The sequence below is a fragment of the Balaenoptera borealis genome (genome assembly GCF_965194805.1).
Source record: "Balaenoptera borealis genome assembly, chromosome: 1".
Lineage (NCBI taxonomy): Eukaryota > Metazoa > Chordata > Mammalia > Artiodactyla > Balaenopteridae > Balaenoptera > Balaenoptera borealis.
Window position 1 is genome coordinate 77,411,278 of NC_138860.1, and position 22,772 is coordinate 77,434,049.

Sequence of the window (22,772 nt, forward strand, 5' to 3'; positions counted from 1 at the left end):
TTGCCATACCCAGGTACGTGGGGAGTTTCTTGCCTTTTGGGAGGTCTGAGGTCTTCTGCCAGTGTTCAGTAGGTGTTTTGTAGGAGTTGTTCCACATGCAGATGTATTTCTGATGTATTTGTGGGGAGGAAGGTGATCTCCACGTCTTACTCTTCCGCCATCTTGAAGGTCTCTCCATTTATCATAAAGGGATGAACAGCCAGAGAAAGAGGTGGAGGGCGAGGTCTGGAAGGGTCCTGAGTCCAGGAGCTTCTGTCTCCGTGGAGTTTAGGGTCCACCACTCTCCCAAATTGTGGACGGGTTCCCCAACCCAGAAGTTCTTGGAACACCTTTATTTAGGGTTTTTATGGAGCTTCCATTAGGCACTACTGATTAAATCCTTGTCCATCTGTAGCAGCTCAGTCCCCTGCCCCTCTGCCCTCTGTGGAAGCTGGCTCAACAGATATTTGTAATGGAGTTCCTGGCAGGACTTTTCCAAATGCCTCTCATTTAGAGCTAGAAGAAAGAGACCTCACATTCTAAATAGAGCTGCAAATAAATCAGGGATAGCACTATGTCTAGGTTTAGTCAGGGGTGACTGAACTGACTTTGCTACCCCAGCAATCACCCCAGCACTCTTCATCCCCCTTCTGTATAAGCAGAAGACTAGGGAGAGAGGAGAAAATCATCAGGATCAAGACTGTTGGAGTTTGGAGAGACCTGTGACTTTCTCCTCCCCTCCTCAGGAGTGTGGTCCCTTTCCCGCAATGCCAGATGAAGGGGGCCCTGAAAGTATTACATGAGAGATTTAAGATGCGCAAAGGAAGTGTAGAGTAACATCTTACTCTCTAGTTGGGCAGTAGGTCCATTGATCTTCCCTGAGGTAGAAACACGACATTGGAGCTAGATGAAGAAGCAGCCTATACACTCACTGCTTAACATGTAGGAGTTTCCACAGTGGACTCTGCAGACAGTACCAGGTTTCAGTTGTCTTGCCACCTTGGCCACCAGGAAGGCAGGTCTCAGAAGCAGGAGGTTCTATGGTACATCATCAGTGGGAGTTGAGTCGAGGGAGGGCAGGAAGAGGGAAAGCCAGAGAACATCTCCCACAACAGCACTCTTCAGTGGAGAACTCCTCACCCCCACCACCGCCAAGACACTCAAACCCATGCTCCACCAAAGAGCCAATATTCAGATATCTGTCAGAGAAGGCATCTACAGTGGATTAGTATTATTCAGAGAAACAGAGATAACCAACAGAAGCCAAGTAACTAAGAAAGAGTTTGGCCCTTTACTCCCTGACCTAAAACCACTTGAGAAGCTGGAAATGGGCGAGGTAAAATAGGAGGGGTGCGGGAGAGTTTAAACCATACCCCCCTCCCTATTATAGACTTTTTTGGACCATGAGGCAAGCCTGAGCTGGAGTGACAGGAAGAGGTTAAAGGGGAGTTTTACATTGAACTGTACTGTTAAGTTACTAGAAGTGATAAAAATGAAACTGAGGGATTTTCCCAAAACATCCTTAAGTGACAGAAGGCAGTTTGACATAGTCCTGATGTAAATGGGGGGAAAAGCGCATTCTTTGATGTTAGTGTCCAAACAACCAAGTTCAGACTATTTTATTTTTATTATTATTATTATTTTTTAATTTAATTAATTAATTTATTTATGGCTGTGTTTGGGTCTTCGTTTCTGTGCAAGGGCTTTCTCTAGTTGCGACAAGCGGTGGCCACTCTTCATCGTGGTACGCGGGCCTCTCACTATCGCGGCCTCTCTTGTTGCGGAGCACAGGCTCCAGACATGCAGGCTCAGTAGTTGTGGCTCACAGGCCCAGTTGCTCCGCGGCATGTGGGGTCTTCCCAGACCAGGCTCGGACCCGTGTCCCCTGCATTGGCAGGCAGATTCTCAACCACTGCACCACCAGGGAAGCCCCAGACTATTTTTAAAAGTGGTTATATGTATTTATTGAGCAACTGCTATGATTCAAACACCATTCTAGATATAGCATGTAGAAAGACAGACACAGTTCTTGCCTTCATGCAGATTACATTCTACTCTGGAAGACAGCACACAGGAAAATTGGTAATTTAATTTCAATTGTAACAATGCAACAGGTGTCAGATATGACAACTGCTAGACAGATGAGCTTGTGAGAGCTGAGCATATGCAAACCAGGAAGACTGGATCTGGTTTTGAGGGTCAGAGAGAACTTCCCCTTGGAATCAGAGGCTGAAAAATGAGCAGACATTAGATAGGTCAGGGACGGGTGTGTGGAGGAGCCTTTAAGGAAGAGGAAAGGAGCATGAAGCAGGGATGCTCTGGAAGAAAAAAACAACCTGGTTGCTGGAGAGGTCTGAATTAAAAAGTATCTAAAATAAGCTATTGCCACATTTCTAGGTGGAAAATAGAGAGCCATCTTGGGTAGTGGCTCTTGAGAAATAAACCAGTTCTCAAAGAATCAAATGTTCCTTAGCACAATAATTCTGGGACTTTAATTTCATAAAAGTCAGGGTCAGATCAATAAGAAAAGTCTTATTTTCCTGGGACTTCCCTGGCAATCCAGAGGTTGGGACTCCACACTTCCAGTGCAGGGGGCGCAGGTACAATCCCTGGTGGGGACTAAGATCCCATATGCCACACAGCCCAAAAAAAAAAAAAAAAAAAAAAAAAAAAATCCCATTTTCCTAATGTGACTGATGTCTGCTTATTTCTTGGGAATACTAGTGAGAAAATCAGCTGCAAAATTTCACTGACAAGGCGACTCAATCAGAATGGAGTGGACCCATTTTCTCCTTCACCCTTTAGACTAGAATTTACCTTTCTCCACTTCAAAATCAACTTTGATTGAGCAAAGGAGAATTTCAAGCAATGTCAGGGCAAAGCCAGGGCATTTGTATTTGCAAAAGATGAGAAAGGATTGAAAGGGCAGAAACTGTGCCTCATGTATCAGCTAGTTGTACGCAAGATACCCAAACAAAAAAGGTTGGAGAGAATCTCACTGAAGGGTTTTGGAGTAAATTGAAGAATCAAAAGAAAAGCTAAACACTGACATCTAGGTGGCAAGATTTAATGGGCAAATTTTTAGGGTTCCCCACAAAGGTGAATCAGCTTTGCTTGCAGACTTGTGACATTCTGCTTTATATGTAAATTCCTATGACCTGTTTTTGCTAAAGTTCCCTGGGCTTTTGAGATCCCGTGGACAATTCAGTAAAGAAATTTATATACATCCATAGTAGGCTGGGGTGTTCTTTTTACGAGAAAAACTGGAAAGGCAGGAGGTACTCTGAAAAGAGCCAGTGATTCCTCTCCAATCTCTTGCGAGGGCTCTGGAGAGGTGAGGCTGGAGGAGAATCAGCCCCATCCTCTTATGAATTTCCAAGTAGAGTCGGAGATAGTTATTCGTACCATCGGACAGATCCATAGACCAGTACCTATAGAGACACTGCCTTAATTCCCACCTCCTCCTGCCTTGCATCAGCACCAAAGATACAAAACTGAATTCAGGAAACCATAATTCAGGAGAAGCTTGCCACTCCTGAGATTCAGATTGAGAGAAGACCAGTGTGTCTGGGAAAGCTAGAGAAAGCATAGCAGGAGACAAGACTGATGGGGTAACAGGGACCATATCATGCAGGGTCTTGGGAATTTTATCCTAAAAACATTGACAAGCCATTGCTTGGCTTTGAGCAGGAAAGTTGCACAGCCAGATTTGTGCTTTGATAGGTTGCTCTCGCTGATGTATGGGAAATTTCAAGGATGTCACAGGTATTGATAGAAGTGTTTCTGTATGAACTTTCTACAGGGTGAGTTGGCAAGTTAGAAAATTGTGAAATTTGAAATATTTCATTGAAAAATTCTGAATATTAATTTGGTTTTATTTTATAAATTTTTTTCTAGATATGGGATAATTAATGTAATGCAATACCAAGGTTTTATAGGTAGACCTGTGGGCCTCAGAAATGATCCTGATAAATATATATACTTATATAAATTTTATTATGTATTTATATAATGATAATAAAATAATAAAATATATTTATATGTTACATAATAGTATATTTCTATATAAAGGGGAGAGAAAATAGGTTCAAAGTGTTGTGGCTCAAATGGATAAAATTAGGGAAGGATCTGAAACAAAACTTTATAAGTCAGTATTTTCTCCCAGTCACTATTTCTCATTATCTTTCTTTATTGGAATATTACATATGTTCTGAAAAGTGCTTGGTAAATTTCTACAAAATAAACATACCTGTAAAATTAGCACCCAGACCAAAAACTTGCATTTAACTTTTAATAAATGTGAGGGATAAATTCTATTGTGACACTGTTCTCAGAGAAAATAAGATGAGCACATAATGTTGGCAGATGTCCTCCCCATTCTCCTTGACTGCCAAGCAAATGTTCACGCAAGCACATACACCTTCACCTTCTTCCCATACATCCAATTACAAATATGTCCTCTCTTCCATGATCAAACCATTCTCTGGGTGGCAGAGACTCCTAATTGCTTATTAAATAAATATTTATCTTCCTTTTTTTCTCAAACTAACAAACCCTGATGTTTAGTTGGATGTGTTCCATTCATCTAAAGGGTGCATTTCCCAACTCCTTTACACATAGCTAAGTTTTAGCCCTTGCTATATAAGCAGAAATTGTGTGGGATTTCTGAGAATGAATGGGAAGGTATTTTTCATTTCTTCCTTCATCCTGCTGCCTGGGACAAAAATGGATGGATGGAGCTTCAATAGCCATTTTGGACCATGAGAACAAGGGTTACAACATAAGGATAGTAGAACCACCATATCCTAGAGCTATCCCAGATATTCTAGAGATATCCAAAGAATCACCATACTAAAATAAACTGCCTACCTCTTGTCTTCTTTTAGTTTAGTTGAGGGAATAATAAACATGTATCTTGCTTAAGGCACTCTTTTTCAGCCTTCTTCAACTCATCTAATCCTAACCCTAACTGATTCGCCATGTGTAGCCTCAAATGGATTTACCTCCTTCCCAAGAGGAACCAACTAAAAGTTACAGCCAACTCTTGTACACAGAAGTCACGTCATTGTTACTGACTTTTCTGAGTTCAGTTGTCCAAATGATGGTTATTCTTCTTTTAGTTCTCTGTATTATAGGCCGATCTCACTTGTGGATAGAAATTCTAAATAAAATATTAACAAATGGAATTCCTTAACCCAATAAGATATACCATAGGTTTATCCCAGGAATGCAAAGATGGTTTCACTTGGAACAATCTATTTATGCAGTTAATCACAATGGCTCATTAAAGGGGAAAAAGCATACAATCACTTCAATAAACAAAGAAAAGATGTAAAAATTTTATGACAATTAAAAAAATCAACCTAGTAGATGAGAATCCCCTTAATAGAAAGAGAATTTCACCCCCCCCCCCAAATAGTAGGTGTTAGCAAAAATGGCAGAGTATGGACCTCCGAAAACTCTCTTATCTGTAAAAGCAATGAGAAAACTGGGTGGGAGGGGTGTGGTGATGATCAGAATCAACTTTTTCAGAATCCTAGAAATTAACCAAGGGCTTACAACAATTCAAGGAATGTTTATTCAAGAAAAATGGCTGAATCCCAGTAAGAACAGTGAGCTTTGTGGCATTTTAACCTGCCCTGTTCCCACTCCACTCTCTCTAGCCTGTCTCTTGCCTTTAAAACCAAAATCCCACAATAATGGTGAAAACTAACAGCCTGGAAGCCACTGGAGGGGTAGAAAGGGATTGGAACTCTTTCAAAACCTCATTCCCAGAGAACTGTCATTATTTGATCTGTCTGGCGGTTCCTTGAAAGACCCCACCTGCAAGGCTGTCTTTATTAAACCTGGCTGGAAAATCACACAGTGTGAAAGTCTTTCCCCTGAGGGTTTTTGTCAAAAACAATAGAGGTAATTAATTAATTCTGCAGCTCTATGAGGTGTGGATAACAGTGTTCTTCTTACCATTTTTCTGTCCAATCAATCAAGAAGAGAAGAGGGTTGTCATGAATAACAGATAAGTAGGGGCTACAGGTTGGCTGTGGCTCTGGATGGTCTGTCCCACAAATGTCTTTCCATTCCAGTTCCCAGGCAATAGGAGTACCTCCTTTCTTTGTTGTGCTATTCTCTGTTAGAGGGCAGAAATCAGAGCAGAAGGGTCTTTTTAAAACACAAGTTTTACTGTGATATCTCCATGCTTACAGTCTTCAAGGATAAACTGTTTAGAGGGCCTCAAGGTTACTAATTAATGTCTACATGACTTGGCTTCTGTGGATGTCTCTTGTCTAATTTCTAACCTGGCTCCTCCCTTGCAGCAAGTGCTGTAACTTTCCTGAACTACTTGCAGTTCCCCAAACTCACTCAGCACCTTTGCTCAATCTTTTGTACTTCCTGGAATCTCCCCTCCCCCTCCTTGTTTGCCTAACAAACTCCTACTCATTTGTTAAGATTCAAACTAATTGTTGCTTCTCCAAAGCCCCCAAACCACTTCTTAGGGATGAGTTTCTCTCTTTCCCCATACATGACCTCTTTCCATACCCTGTGTGATGGAGATGATTATTACAGAGAAGACTTGGAAATCATCAGCTGGGAAGCCCAGAAAATTTGCATTTCCCCATATTTTCTTCAATCTTAGAAGACCAAGAGAGGGAAGTGATATGCCCAAGGCCACGTAACAAATTACGAGCAGAGTTGAGGCTAGAAGTCAAAAATGTTTTCTCCTTCCTTTAGGATTTGCTGATGCCCACTAGGCACTCCCTTGGGCTTGACCCATTACCTATTTTATGTTCATAAGGGTCTCCTGGACTCTCCCAGATCCCAGAGCACTGAATTCTGCAGGGTCTGCTAAGATGGCAAAATTGAAGGGCCTATTGGCACCTAGAGAAAGCACTGGAATGGACATGTTTGGTATCCATGCTTATACTTAAGACCTGGAACCACACACGAGCCTCTGGAAGGTTGCATGGTATAAGGGAAAGAGTATAACCTTTGGAGCCAGACAGTCTTGGGTTTGAGTTCCAAATCCACCAGTTTTAGAACTTCAGGAAAACTAAACTTTCTAGTCTCAGTTTCCTTACATAAAAAAAGTGGATGATCTTTTCACCAGGATTAAATAAAATAACTTCAATAAATCATCCAGAACAAGGTCTTAGCCTAAGTTTTTCCAAATGTAGAATAAAAAGGAATTGATTACATGATCTCTGTGCCCCCAAATAATACCTTCTTTCTATTCTTCTTGCTTTTATCAATTTTCCCATTCAGATCTGTGGACTCCACAGAAAGCCTGCCCATGGGTGTGACCTGCACAACAGAGATTTGGCTCTCAGAGGAAGTGAAGATGGGTCAGGAGGTACCTGGGGAAATGCAAATTTGGTGGCTAAATAGGACTTCTCTGGGTCTGATGATTTCCAAGATGCCACTGAGGTATAATTTCAGTGATGATGTGGAGAGGAGAGAGGCCAGTCCTACCTCAAAGAATGGTTGCAATTAGCATGTTCATTCCACAAACACTTTTAACACCTACTGTATAGTAGGCATTGTTAGATCGGGGAAACATAAATACAAATAGAGTGAAATGAAACTCAGTTAGGGAATAGGTACACTGACCCAAGAGACCTGATTTCTGGCCATGGCTTTACAAAAACTGGCCACGTGGCTTCTGGCAAATTCCTCAGAAGTGGTAACCTCTAAACCTCAGCTTTCTGAGGGTGAGATGAGGAAGTTTGAAAGGTGGCTTCTAAGGTTTTTTTGGTTTTGTTGTTGCTGTTTTTCTGCAGATTATATCTCTCCTCTGAAATTCAGCTCTATATGTTCAAGTACTCCCTGGAAATCTCCATCTGGATGAACCAAAACCACTTCAATTCTACATATCCCAAGCCAACAAAGTAATCTTATGCCCTTGCTCCCAATTTTGATCCAAAGTTCTCTCCATCTCCTATACTTCCTATCTCAGAGAATGACATTGCTATATGCCTGGAAACTACACCATAAGTCTAAACGTCACTTTAGAGGTCCTTCTCCTTTAGACCCCATATCCTAACAGTCACCAAATGCTACCAAACCCAACTATAAAGTGTCTCCAACGGACCTCCTTCTCTCCCACCCCATTGCCACTTATTAGTGGAGACCATTGTTTCTGCTAATCATTTCCCAGCCTCTAGTTTTACCTAAATTTCTCCCACACTATGGCCAAAGTAAGCTTTCTAAACAGAAATATGACCTGGTCACTCACCAACGGAAAACTTTTCATGGTTCCCATCAGGAGGATGAAAGACTTTCCAAGAATGTTTTTAACTATTTGTATGTGAAAAGGAGTTTTGATCAGGTGGGAGGAGGGACATTGCCTCCTGTTAGAAGGCCTAGGTTCACTAGGTCAAGTATCATTAGGAATCAGTGAGAGAAAAGAACAATAGGAAGGGGAGGGAAGTAGCAAATATTGAGTGCCCATGCTATATCAAATACTGTACTTTATATACCCTATGTTGTTTTAACATTCAAAAAATATATGCTATATCTTAGGTCAGTTCTTCCCAACATAGACTGAGATGGAGATGTGTGTGCAGGAAGTTTATTGGGGAGTACTTGTGGAATCAACGCCTGTGGGAAGCAAAGGATGTAGGACTGAGCAGACAGAGGAGTCGAACTCTGAATGCAGTTACAGCAAAAACCTCAGCTGGCTCCATGAGGAACTCTTGACCTGGGATGCTCCTGAAGGGCTGCTCTAAACTGAGACAGAGGGACTGGACTTCTATATCCTTTCATTGACCAACTGACCAGTTGTTAGAGGTGGGTGGCCCTCAGGGAAGGGACTGGCTGAGGCCAGCTCCAGAAGTGGGACTCAGCTGAGAGCTGTCAGTCATCAATGTTTCCAGCAACTGGGGAATGATTGCTTTTGTTCTGAGGAGGTCTGAGCAGCACATCACAGTATATACTAGGTAACTTGTAGTGCACTCACTATTTTATAGGTAGAAAAGCTGCGTTCCACCAACAAGGTGACTTATCCTAGAGGTTATACAAGTAGTGAGTGAAAACTCTGTGGTTCAAATTCATATTTTTCTGATTCCATCCTCCTTTGACTACAGACACCTTTGCAATTTGGAAAAAAAATTCCACTAGCGTAAAGTCAAATTCGAACCCTCAGGTACTTGGGTGGCAGTATAAGCTGTCACACACATTAATCCTTTGAGGAAGAATTTGAGCAAAAGTGAGGTCAAGTATTGAACGTCCTAGATACAAATATCATATGATATCACTTACATGTGGAATCTAAAAAAATGATACAAATGAACTTATTTACAAAACAGAAACAGACTCACAGACTTCGAAAACAAATGTATGTTTACCAAAGGGGAAACTTGGGGTGGAGGGATAAATTAGGAGATTGGGATTAACATATATACACTACTATATATAAAATAATCAACAGGGACATACTGCATAGCACAGGGAACTCTACTCAATATTCTGTAAAAACCTACATGGGAAAAGAATCTGAAAAAGAATGGATATATGTATATGTATAATTGAATCACTTAGCTGTGTACCTGAAACTAACACAACATTGTAAATCAACTATACCCCAATATAAAATAAAAATTCAATTGAAAAAAAAAGAAAGCCCTAGATAGAGATTTCTGAGAAAAGACAGAGTAAGAATCAGGACCTGTGGAGACTCGATGTGAAACTGAGAACAAGGAAAGCAGAACCATGCTTATGGCATGCCCAGAATGAGTCTTTGTAGAAAACTGGCAGCTGAAAATGCTAGTAAGGCAGCAATCACAGACCTGGACCAGTGGCCAGAAATGTCCTGGGAGCTAGAGAGCTCAAAGGGCTAATGGGAGTGGGACAGAGGGAGGGGGAGAAAGAGGGAGCCTAAGGTCAAAATGGAGGCAGTTCTTTTTTTTTTTTTTTTTTTAAAGGGAAAGAGAGAGTGCAAAGTCAAGGTGTTGGGCCTGGCAGAGCTCAGGGCTGCCTTCGGTTTTCTTTTTTTTTAAATTAATTAATTTATTTATTTATTTTTGGCTGTGTTGGGTCTTCGTTTCTGTGCGAGGGCTTTCTCTAGTTGCGGCAAGCGGGGGCCACTCTTCATCGCGGTGCGCGGGCCTCTCACTATCGCGGCCTCTCTTGTTGCGGAGCACAGGCTCCAGACGCGCAGGCTCAGTAGTTGTGGCTCACGGGCCTAGTTGCTCCGCGGCATGTGGGATCTTCCCAGACCAGGGCTCGAACCCGTGTCCCCTGCATTGGCAGGCAGATTCTCCACCACTGCGCCGCCAGGGAAGCCCCGAGGCAGTTCTTAAGAAGAGGACAGAAAGTACTAAAGAAGTCAAGAGTCATAGATACTTATGGATAAATATATAGAATACAGGGTACAGAGCCCAGAAAGAATGTGATAGAATGAGGGCATACGGTCATAGCCGTTCTCTTCCTCTGATGTCTCCTTATGTGGCCTTCTTGTCCCTAGACATTAAGGGCTTTGATAATGGCTTTGCTAGGAAGCGTGTATTCCAAGCCAGTGTGGCAGGAGGTGGTAGAACTTATATTCAAGTGCTGTACTTGCTACTTATTTACTGTGTGACCTCAAGCAAGTTATTTAACTCTCTAAGCTTCAATTTCCTCATCTGTCAATTGGGGATAATAATTGTAATGTCTAGGCCTGGTGCAGAGCTCATGGGAGAAATAAGCTGTTTCTATTTTAGAATTCTCATATTCTTCCACGCCCATGACCTAACACACCTGTGTGGACAAACCAAATTTAGAACCCAGGCTCTTAAAGTAGATTCTTGTATTTTAAAGAGTTCAGTAAACAACACAGGAAGCAATATGATTGCCTGTCTTTCTCCCAGCCCTCTGTCCCAGTGTGGGAGTCTCCCCAAGGGGGAAGAGTGGACACTTTGGGATTCAGGGGGGAACATCTGCAGAAGTTCCTGCTGTCAGCTCTAGCTGGTGGGAAATTTGAGAAGGACAGCTGGAGCTCAGGTTGCCATCTGAGCAAGTAGGACTTAATATCTCAGCCGCTTAAGGCCCAATGAGACCAAGATTCAGCATTTAAATGTCTGTTTTCCTGCTCTGTCATCAGAACTGGGAGCTATGAGCCATCCTTCTTAAAGATAAGACAACATAAATAGAGACCTCCTCTTTTTTTTTTTTTTTTTTAGAGGCCTCCTCTTAATTGACTTATTAATGCCCAGAAAAATATCATAGGATGGGAACTGCTTCTTACTGTTTTAACTCTGTTATCTTGCTTAACAGCACAACGTTTAGAAACAGCAAAGCTAAGAAGACAACCTCTGTCTTGGGGTACAGTCTGTACTTCTTTTATCTCATAGAATGCCTCCTAAAGCCTAACAATTTAAACAATCCTTTGCTCTTCCTTTGCTCTCTTTTCAAGGCAAGATAATTAACATGAAATTCTTTAAGAAGTCTCTGTTCATAAACTAAGCAACACATATAACAATACATTTTATGTATAATGTTAAATTAAAAAAACACAAAACTGTTTGCACACCAGTCGTTTTAGTTACATATGTGCTTATAGAATAAGTAGTCCACTGAGGCAAGAAAGTACTTAACTGAAGATACTGCACAGTAAGGAGTATTGTTCCCACTGTCTCCACCCTGTCTTGATTGTAATTATTTGGAAGTAGCCCAACTATCAGACGTTTACTTATGATGATACCCAAAGGCATTTTTGACTTGAAATTTCTTAATACAGCAAAAGAATAAATTGAGGTGACCAAACCACACTACAATGAGAACCCTATAGGTATTTGATACAGTTACAGTTAAAATAAAAAATAAATGCCATTATTATACTGTGTGATTTTGATATTGACTTCAAATCCTCCCACACATGAATTTTGCAAAATTGAATCAGGTGTGGCTAAGGGTTCAGTTCATATTTTCATTCTGTTTTACATTTTCAGCTCTGATTCATATTTTATTTTATTGTTCTTATTCTGTTTTATACACTGATATTTTTCTTTATCAAATGTGATGGTCTGTGCTGAGAATTTTCAATTGTTTTATAACAGGGCTTTTAAATACTGATTGCAGAAGATCTACCTTTCTGTCTTCAATTGCTAAAGGTTCTTAATGGTCCATGATGTGCTTTGTCTCTAATTTATGCTGCAGATTTACCGTTGGTCTTATGAAGAAAACCAGGAATGACATCCCTTTCTGGGGTGCCTGAGGCATTCTGTTCCAGGTGTCTGAGTATTGCCCCTGATTTTGACCAGAGGTAGTACTTCCTGTGCATCAGCTGCTGCAGCTACATGAGGTTTGTCATTTAATCACTTATGCCTACTTACCAGAAATAATGAAAATGACAGATGCCAAATGCAGTATGGCCACCATACTCCAGACACTGCGCTGAACACCTTACTTGCATTAATGTCATTTAGTTCTCCCAACAACCCCATGAGATGGTTCATCTTAACTCTGTTACTGCTGAAGAAAGAAAGGCTTAGAGAGATTAAGTAACTTGCCAAGGTCACATGATCTATAAATAACAGACGGGGGACTTAACCCCAGGTCTCCCTGACCACAGAGCCAGAGTTCTGAACCAGTCACTCTAGTACCTTATAAACAAAGATTTACATGAGATTTGCAAACTTGAAAACAGTTGTGACAAGATTAGAAAACTATGGAAGATTTTCTTTTCTTTCTTTTAAAATTTTCTTCACTGCTGTATTACATTTGCAATTTTTAAAAGAGGAGACAGAACCCTAATATTTAAAAATCCCATATCCTAAATGTCCTGCTCTTAACTAGAAATGATATCTGATAAAGTAATTCGAGTGGTGGATAATTAAATGTGTTAGTCCTTGTATGATTACATCATTAAAGGATGTTTGGAGTCATTATGTTTTAAGCCAATGGAATGGTTTTCTCAGGGTAGTGTTGGGGCAGGCAAGTGGATGGAGAAAAGGAAGCTACTGGACTTCCTCTACCATGCTTCATCTGGGGCTGTCCCCACAATTCATTGCACTCTCCAGTGATCCCAGCTAGTGTTCGTCACTGAAGCTTATTAGTCTATAGCTTGTTGTTTTGGTTTTGTTTGTTTTTTTGTTCTGTTTTGTGTTTTTTTTTTTTTTTGTTTTTGCCTTTAAGAGCCCTTCTTTTATTGGGAAATAAATACAGAGTCAAATAGGTGGGCCAGCCAACATCTGTATTTCTGGGGGCTAAGAGGAAGGAGTCTGACTTTCTCAGAACTCAGTATCCTAGCTTCTCCCTCTTCCCTGGACTCACTTCAAGTCAGCCCACTTCTTTGTCATGACAGCACAGGAATCCCTGTTCTGGGCTGCATACATGACCCATGAGCATCTCAGAGGATCATGGAATGACTTCGTGGAGCATGCAGCCCTCATTCCCCGGCTGTCTCTGTCTCCCAGGGAAGCTTTGGTTGGTTGGGGACTGGAACTATTCAGAGACAAAGGAGAATCCAGCTCTGTGCCAGCCTCTGCAGGAAGAGTGCTCAGTGGATGTACCAAAGAGTCTTCTAGAACCGCCAAAGATGCGGCCTTGGTTTGAGCTTTGTACAGAGGGAAGAACAAAGCTGAATGTGGTTAGTCAGGGTTTCTAGGGTACTGCGCAAATTATTGTCATATTTACCACTCTTGTCTAAGAAGGTAGATCAGAGTTATGGGAGGCAGTTTTTGGTGCACAGAAAAGGTTTGAGGTTGGTGACTCAACAGTCACAGTTACTGGTCCCTAAACCCTGTTCCTTCCTAGAAGGTGTGGAATGGTAAGGACATTTCCCTCTCTCAAGTGGCTTATGGCAGCAGAAAGCAAGCTAGCAAACTACGTGGCTTGCCATGTAGGGTAATTTGAGGGACATTAAAAAGTACCCCCAACCCTACCAAGAATACTTCTCAAAGAGCTGTGGAGACTGCGGGGACATGAGAAGTTCAGGGTCAAGTCCCAGGAAGGCCCCAGAAGGGGAGAGATTCCACATATTGGCTCTGGGGTCTGGAAGGATGGCAGGAGCATCAGGAAAGTGACAAGGGTTCGGGGAGAAAATCCTCAGATTACAGATGCTCATGAATCTCTCTCCTCAACCTCCAGACTCCAGTGCTCTGAACCAGGTCTGAACCCTGGAGGAGGCACTGATGTGGAAAACCTGGTAAAAGCCTTGGAGTGGGCTGTCTGAGTAGCACAGATTGGGTAAGGTCCAGAAGGCACTGCCAGTGGGCGTCATCACAGACCATACTGGGCTATGTCCCCAGCTCCCTTCCTTATGCCTGGGCACATCTATCTTCTCAGGAAGGTGACTTCCTGAATTCTCAGGGGAAAGATGCTGGATAAAACCTGGGCCTAGATCTGAGAGAGAGCCACCTCATAGTCTCATTTTCACCCCCATCTCTGCTCAACCTTACAACCCCAGCCCACGGCAGGGCTGTTTGGTACACTGGTCTGCTCAGCCTCCATATCAGACACCTGTCCCCATGGGCTTCCTCATCTCACCCAGCATGGCTGACCCCAGGGTATTTTTCCCAGTGCTTTCCCCAGGCCAGTTTTAGACTCTGCAATCAGATCTCCTAGGAGATGTTTCAGAGTTTGGGGGAATTTTATACTTTCATTTTGTTTTTGTGGGGGTTTTGTTTTTTGATTTTCTTTTACTTATCCAGATAAATGTACTCATCATGGGCTCCAAGTGGCCAGGTGGTCTGGACTGCTTCTCAGTGACCCTTCACTGTGGGGCTGGCTTATATTATAGAGACCTCTGGTCAGAGACCGTGATGAGAACCATCACTGGCTGGGAAGATGGGATGCTCAGGGGCAGCCCAGACCCAGGCACCTTCAGGCAGGTCACTTTGCCATCCTAGGCCTTAAAGTGTCAGAAGGGAGAGCAGCAAGTCTCAGGGGGATATTTAGACTCTCTTGTTTAAGAACAGGAGATGACCTCATTGTGCAGCCCACCTGAGATTGTTTAGGGAGGGGTTTTTCCCACAGACACATGATCCTCTTTGCTTTCAGGGAGGGACTCCACATAGCCAAAGGGAAGGAAGTGGTGCTTTGTCACAAGTGATGAAGGTGTGGGGCAGGAAATGGTGCTCACCCGGGATGCTCTTGTTGCCTATACGTTTCTCTGTGCCAGATGGAATGTTCCACGGATAATGGGCTATTGACCAACACAAGCTTGAAGATTGGTTAAGGTTCTTGCCAGTGTAATAAGTGGTATGGTGCGTGGATAGAGCACAAACTCTGGAGTCAAATTAGGATTGAATCCAATCCTCCCATTTTTTTGGCTATGAGCCATTAGACAAGTTATTTAGAAGCTCTGTTCCTCAATCTGTAAAATAGTGATAAATATGCCTGCTTTTTACTATCATAAAGATTAATGGAATAATGTATGTGGAGGCCCTGGACATTTAGGGAGTTGAGTTAGCAGAATTTTCCTCTTCCTACCCTCTTGAATATTCATGGGGAAAATGAGTACACTCCAGGGGAAGAGAAAGAGGTCTTGACCCAGGGTCAGGATTCCCAAGTTTGGTTCAGACCCTGCCTTACCACCAGCACTGCCTCCTTCATAGGGCTGTTGTAAAGATCAAATAAGGCAATGAATGTGAAGGCCTTTGAAAACGGCTTTGTAAATACAAGGCATTGTCACCTGTGTATCTTTTGTTCTTGGTCTGCCAAAGTCTGTTCTTTATAGCTGATGAAGCAGCTTGGTGTACCAAGCATAATAACTGCAAACCTCAGGTTAGTCACCTTGCCTCTCAGGTCCTGTAACTGTTCCCTGCGGCTGCTATAACAAAGTACCACACATTTGATGGCCTAACTGTAGGATTTTGTGGATATTCTTTATCAAATTGAGAAGTTCCCCACTATTTCTAGCTGGTCAAGAGTTTTTATCATGAAAAACTGTTCAGTTGGTAAATTATCTACCTGGGTTCTCTGGAACTTTAATCTTCTGTGATCTCTAAGAGTAAAGGAGAAAAAAGAGCTTTTAGATTTGTGCAGGAGGACCTTCAAGAAGGCAGAGGAGTAAGACGAGGAGATCACCTTCTTCCCCACAAATACATCAAAATTACATCTACATGTGGAACAACTCCTACAGAACACCTACTGAATGCTGGCAGAAGACCTCAGATTTCCCAAAAGGCAAGAAACGGCCCACGTACCTGGCCATGTGGCTGACAGGGTCTTGGTGCACCAGCCGGGTGTGAGGTCTGAGCCTCAGAGGTGGGAGAGCCGAGTTAAAGACATTGGTTCACCAGAGACTTCCCGGACCCATGTAATATCAATCAGTGAGAGGTCTCCCAGAGATCTCCATCTCAATGCTAAGACCCAACTCCACTCAATGACCAGCAAGCTACAGTGCTGGACACCCCATGCCAAACAACTAGCAAGACAGGAACACAACCCCACACATTAGCACAGAGGCTGCCTAAAATCATAACAAGGTCACAGGCACCCCAAAACACACCACCGGATGCAGTTTAGCCCACCAGAAAGACAAGATCCAGCCTCATCCACCAGAACACAAGCACCAGGCTCCTCCACCAGGAAGCATATACAATCCACTGAACCAACCTTAGCCACTGGGGGCAGACACAAAAAAACAACAGGAACTATGAACCTGCAGCCTGTGAAAAGGAGACCCCAAACACAGTAAGTTAAGCAAAATGAGAAGACACAGAAAAACACAACAGGTGAAGGAGCAAAGTAAAATCCCACCAGACCAAACAAATGAAGAGGAAGTAGGAAGTCTACCTGAAAAAGAATTCAGAGTAATGATAGTAAAGATGATCCAAAATCTTGGAAATAAAATGGAGAAAATACAAGAAACGTTTAACAAGGGCCTGGAAGAACTAAAGAGCAAACAAACAATGATGAACAACACAGTAAATGGAATTAAAAATTCTCTAGAAGGAATAAATAACAGAAAAACTGAGGCAGAAGAATGGAGAAGTGACCTGGAAGATAAAACAGTGGAAATAACTACCACAGAGCAGAAAAAAGAATGAAGAGAATTGAGAACAGTCTCAGAGACTTCTGGGACAACATTAAATGCACCAACATACGAATTATAGGGGTCCCAGAAGAAGAAGAGAAAAAGAAAGGGATTGAGAAAATAATTGAAGAGATTATAGTTGAAAACTTCCCAATTATGGGAAAGGAAATAGTCAATCAAGTTCAGGAAGCACAGAGAGTCCCATACAGGATAAATCCAAGGAGAAACATGCCAAGACACATATTAATCAAACTATCAAAAATTAAATACAAAGAAAAAATATTAAAAGCAGCAAGGGAAAAGCAACAAATAACATACAAGGGAATCTCCATAAGGTTAACAGCTGATCTTTCAGCAGAAACTCTGCAAGCCAGAAGGGACTGGCAGGACATATTTAAACTGATGAAAGGGAAAAACCTACAACCAAGATTTCTCTACCCAGCAAGGATCTCACTCAGATTTGACGGATATATTAAAATCTTTACAGAGAAGCAAAAGCTAAGAGAATTCAGCACCACCAAACCAGCTTTACAACAAATGCTAAAGGAACTTCTCTAGGCAGGAAACACAAGAGAAGGAAAAGATCTACAATAACAAACCCAAAACAAGGAATTGATAATAGGAACATACATATCAATAATTACCTTAAATGTAAATGAGTTAAATGCTCCAACCAAAAGACATAGAATGGCTGAATGGTACAAAAAGAAGACCCATATATATGCTGTCTACAAGAGACCCACTTCAGACCTAGGGACACATACAGACTGAAAGTGAGGGGATGGAAAAAGATATTCCATGCAAATGGAAATCAAAAGAAAGCTGGAGTTGGAGAGGGTGTGGAAAAAAGGGAACCCTCTTGCACTGTTGGTGGGAATGTAAGTTGATACAGCCACTATGGAGAACAATATGGAGGTTCCTTAAAAAACTAAAAATAGAATTACCATATGACCCAGCAATCCCACTACTGGGCATATACCCAGAGAAAACCATAATTCAAAAAGACACATGCACCCGAATGTTCATTGCAGCACTATTTACAATAGCCAGGTCATGGAAGCAACCTAAATGCCCATCAACAGACGAATGGATAAAGAAGATGTGGTACATATATACAATGGAATATTACTCAGCCATAAAAGGGAACGAAATTGAGTCATTTGTTGAGACGTGGATGGATCTAGAGGCTGTCATACAGAGTGAAGTAAGTCAGAAAGAGAAAAACAAATATCGTATATTAATGCATGTATGTGGAACCTAGAAAAATGGTACAGATGAGCCGGTTTGCAGGGCAGAAGTTGAGACACAGATGTAGAGAATGGACATATGGACACCAAGGGGGGAAAGCTGCGGTGGGGTGGGGATGGTGGTGTGCTGAATTGGGCGATTGGGATTGACATGTATACACTGATGTGTATAAAATTGATGCCTAATAAGAACCTGCAGTATAAACAAACAAACAAACAAAACAACTAATACTAAACTTTCATTGGGTTATTTGTATGGAAATATGTTAATATAAATGTTTCAGACATTACATGAAATTTCTAAAAATCTTATATTTGCATTTGTATGGAAATATGTTAATATAAATGTTTCAGACACATGAAATTTCTAAAAATCTTATATGTTCTGGTATAATGTTATAAGTAATAATCCTAGTTATTACTTTAAAATGTACATCTCAGAAATAACTAATTTTCTTGTCAACTGCATTATTATGAACTTTCATCAAATCTTTAACTGTGGTCACTTTTAAGTCTTTTGTCATTTACAGACAGTTCTGGGTGTACTCTGATGCTTTTGCAAATATGTTCCTATAAAAGGGTTTCATCTTCAAGAAATTCATGGAAAAGACTCTTGACAAGTACAGGTTTCTGGTAACTGACTGTACTGCTGAACTGAATGAATAAGCATTTTCAGAACTCTAATGTAAAACTGATGAACTCAAAAAAGTGCTAACAAAAGATCAAGATGAAAAAAAAATTTAATTACATGGGACTGAGTGAACTGATGAGGATGAATATAATTTTTGTGACTTTCTGTCTGAATTAAAAAAAAAAAATCCCACAAGGACTCAGAGGCAAAGAATATACAAATCAATTTTCACTGCAAAGTAAAGGAGCTGTTACAGTGGAGGATTACTGGACTGAATGTCAATATTATGACATAGTATGAGTGTGTTTCAGGTTTGGTAATTGCAATCATTGTTGCTTTTGTTGTGGTCATCCATGTACAATGCTTGGTGTCAGTCTATTTATCTCTTGTAAAAATAAAATACAGTGTGTGTGTGTGAAAAAAAATAGTTCTATACATTACAATTCTTGGCTTCATGTCCTTCACCATGTTGTAAGAGAAATTATTTAAAAAATACTATTTTAGTCATAAAATTAAAGTTTGCGGGCTTCCCTGGTGGCGCAGTGGTTGAGAATCTGCCTGCCAATGCAGGGGACACGGGTTCGAGGCCTGGTCCAGGAAGATCCCACATGCTGTGGAGCAGCTAGGCCCGTGAGCCACAACTACTGAGCCTGCGCATTTGGAGCCTGTGCTCCGCAACAAGAGAGGCCACGGCAGTGAGAGGCCCGCGCACCGCAATGAAGAGTGGCCCCCGCTTGCCACAACTAGAGAAAGCCCTCGCACAGAAACAAAGACCCAACATAGCTAAAAATAAATAAATAAATTTATAAAAAAAAAAATTAAAGTTTGCATTGCTATCAGTAAAAAAAAAAAAAAAAAAAAAAAAAGAAAGCTGGAGTAGCAATTCTCATATCAGACAAAATAGACTTTAAAATAAAGACTATTACAAGAGACAAAGAAGGACTACATAATGATCAAGGGATCAATCCAAGAAGAAGATATAACAATTGTAAATTTTTATGCACCCAACATAGGGGCACCTCAATACATAAGGCAACTGCTAACAGCCATAAGAGCGGAAATTGACAGTAACACAATCATAGTAGGGGACTTTAACATCCCACTTTCACCAATGGACAGATCATCCAAAATGAAAATAAATAAGGAAACACAAGCTTTAAGTGACACATTAAACAAGATGGACTTCATTGATATTTATAGGACATGCCATCCAAAAACAACAGAATACACTTTCTTCTCAAGTGCTCATGGAACATTCTCCAGGATAGATCACATCTTGGGTCACAAATCAAGCCTTGGTAAATTTAAGAAAATTGAAAGTATATCAGGTATCTTTTCTGACCACAATGCTATGAGACTAGGTATCAATTACAGGAAAAGAAAACTGTAAAAAGTACAAACACATGGAGGCTAAACAATAACTAATAAATAACCAAGACATCACTGAAGAAATCAAAGAGGAAATCAAAGAACACCTAGAAACAAATGACAATGAAAACACGATGGCCCAAAACCTATGGGATGCAGCAAAAGCAGTTCTAAGAGGGAAGGTTATAGCTATAAAAGCCTGCCTCAAGAAACAAGAAAAATCTCAAATAAACAATCTAACCTTATACCTAAAGGAACTAGAGAAAGAAGAACAAACAAAACCCAAAGTTAGCACAAGGAAAGAAACCATAAAGATCAGATCAGAAATAAATGAAAAGAAATGAAGGAAACAGTAGCAAAGATCAATAAAACTAAAAGCTGGTTCTTTGAAAAATAAACAATATTGATAAACCATTAGCCAGACTCATCAGGAAAAAAAGGGAGAAGACTCAAATCAACAGAATTAGAAATGAAAAAGAAGTAACAACTGACACTGTAGAAATACAAAGGATCATGAGAGATTACTACAAGAAACTATATGCCAATAATATGGACAACCTCGTAGAAATGGACAAATTCTTAGAAAAGCACAACCTTCAGACACTGAACCAGGAAGAAATAGAAAATATAAACAGACCAATCACAATCACTGAAATTGAAACTGTGATTAAAAATCTTCTAACAAACAAACGCCCAGGACCAGATGGCTTCACAGGTGAATTCTATCAAACATTTAGAGAAGAGGTAACACCTATCTTCTCAAACTCTTCCAAAATATAGCAGAGGGAGGAACACTCCCAAACTCATCCTACGAGTCCATCATCACCCTGATACCAAAACCAGACAAAGATGTCTCAAAGAAAGAAAACTACAGGCCAATATCACTGATGTACATAGATGAAAAAATCCTCAACAAAATACTAGCAAACAGAATCCAACAGCTCATTAAAAGGATCATACACCATGATCAAGTGGGGTTTATCCCAGCAAAGCAAGGATTCCTCAGTATACGCAAATCAATCAATGTGATACACCATATTAAAAAGTTGAATGATAAATACCATATGATAATCTCAATAGATGCAGAAAAAGCTTTTGACAAAATTCAACACCCATTTATGATAAAAACTCTCCAGAAAGTAAGAATAGAGGGAACTTACCTCAACATAATAAAGGCCACATATGACAAACCCACAGCCAACATCATTTTCAATGGTAAAAAACTGAAATCATTTCCACTAAGATCAGGAACAAGACAAGGTTGCCCACTCTCACCACTATTATTCAACATAGTTTTGGAAGTTTTAGCCACAGCAATCAGAGATAAAAAAGAAATAAAAGGAGTCCAAATCGGAAAAGAAGAAGTAAAGCTGTCACTCTTTGCAGATGACATGATACTATACATAGAGAATCCTAAAGATGCTACCAGAAAACTACTAGAGCTAATCTATGAATTTGGTAAAGTAGCAGGATGCAAAATTAATGCCCAGAAATCTCTTGCATTCCTATACACTAATGATGAAAAATCCGAAAGAGAAATTAAGGAAACACTCCCATTTACCATTGCAATGCAAAGAATACCTAGGCATAAACCTACCTAAGGAGACAAAAGACCTGTATGCAGAAAATTATGAGACACTGATGAAAGAAATTAAAGATGATACAAACAGATGGAGAGATATACCATGTTCTTGGATTGGAAGAATCAACATTGTGAAAATGACTCTACTACCCAAAGCAAACTACAGATTCAATGCAATCCCTATCAAACTACCAATGGCATTTTTCACAGACCTAGAACAAAAAATTTCACAATTTATACGGCAACACAAAAGACCCCAAATAGCCAAAGCAATCTTGAGAAAAGAAAAATGGAGCTAGAATCAGGCTCCCTGATTCAGATGATACTACAAAGCCACAGTAATCAAGACAGTGTGGTACTGGCACAAAAACAGAAATATAGATCAATGGAACAGGATAGAAAGCCCAGAGACAAATCCACACACATATGGTCACCTTATCTTTGATAAAGGAGGCAAGAATATAGAATGGAGCAAAGACAGGCTCTTCAATAAGTGATGCTGGGAAAACTGGACAGCTACATGTAAAATAATGAAATTAGAACACTTCTTAACACCATACACAAAAATAAACTCAAAATGGATTAAAGACCTAAATGTAAGGCCAGACACTATCAAACTCTTAGGGGAAAACATAGGCAGAACACTCCATGACATAAATCACAGCAAGATCCTTTTTGACCCACCTCCTAGAGAAATGGAAATAAAAACAAAAATAGACAAATGGGACCTAATGAAACTTAAAAGCTTTTGCACTGCAAAGGAAACCATAAACAAGATGAAAAGACAACCCTCAGAATGGGAGAAAATATTTGCAAATGAAGCAACTGACAAAGGATTAATCTCCAAAATATACAAGCAGCTCATGCAGCTCAATATCAAAAAAACCAAACAACACAATCCAAAAATGGCCAGAAGACTTAAATAGATATTTCTCCAAAGAAGATATACAGATTGCCAACAAATGCATGAAAGGATGCTCAACATCACTAATCATTAGAGAAATGCAAATC

The 22,772-nt window shown here is 40.6% G+C and overlaps 1 long non-coding RNA gene across 1 annotated transcript in view; it reads left to right on the top strand.

Annotated features, from left to right (window-relative positions):
• LOC309636047 overlaps positions 1-19,238 on the top strand; it is a 197,408-nt gene extending 178,170 nt beyond the window's left edge. The window contains exon 2 of the long non-coding RNA XR_014249205.1: positions 18,090-19,238. This is a non-coding gene — a long non-coding RNA (uncharacterized lncRNA). The remainder of the gene's footprint in view (positions 1-18,089) is intronic.
• The last annotated feature ends 3,534 nt before the right edge of the window (positions 19,239-22,772 follow it).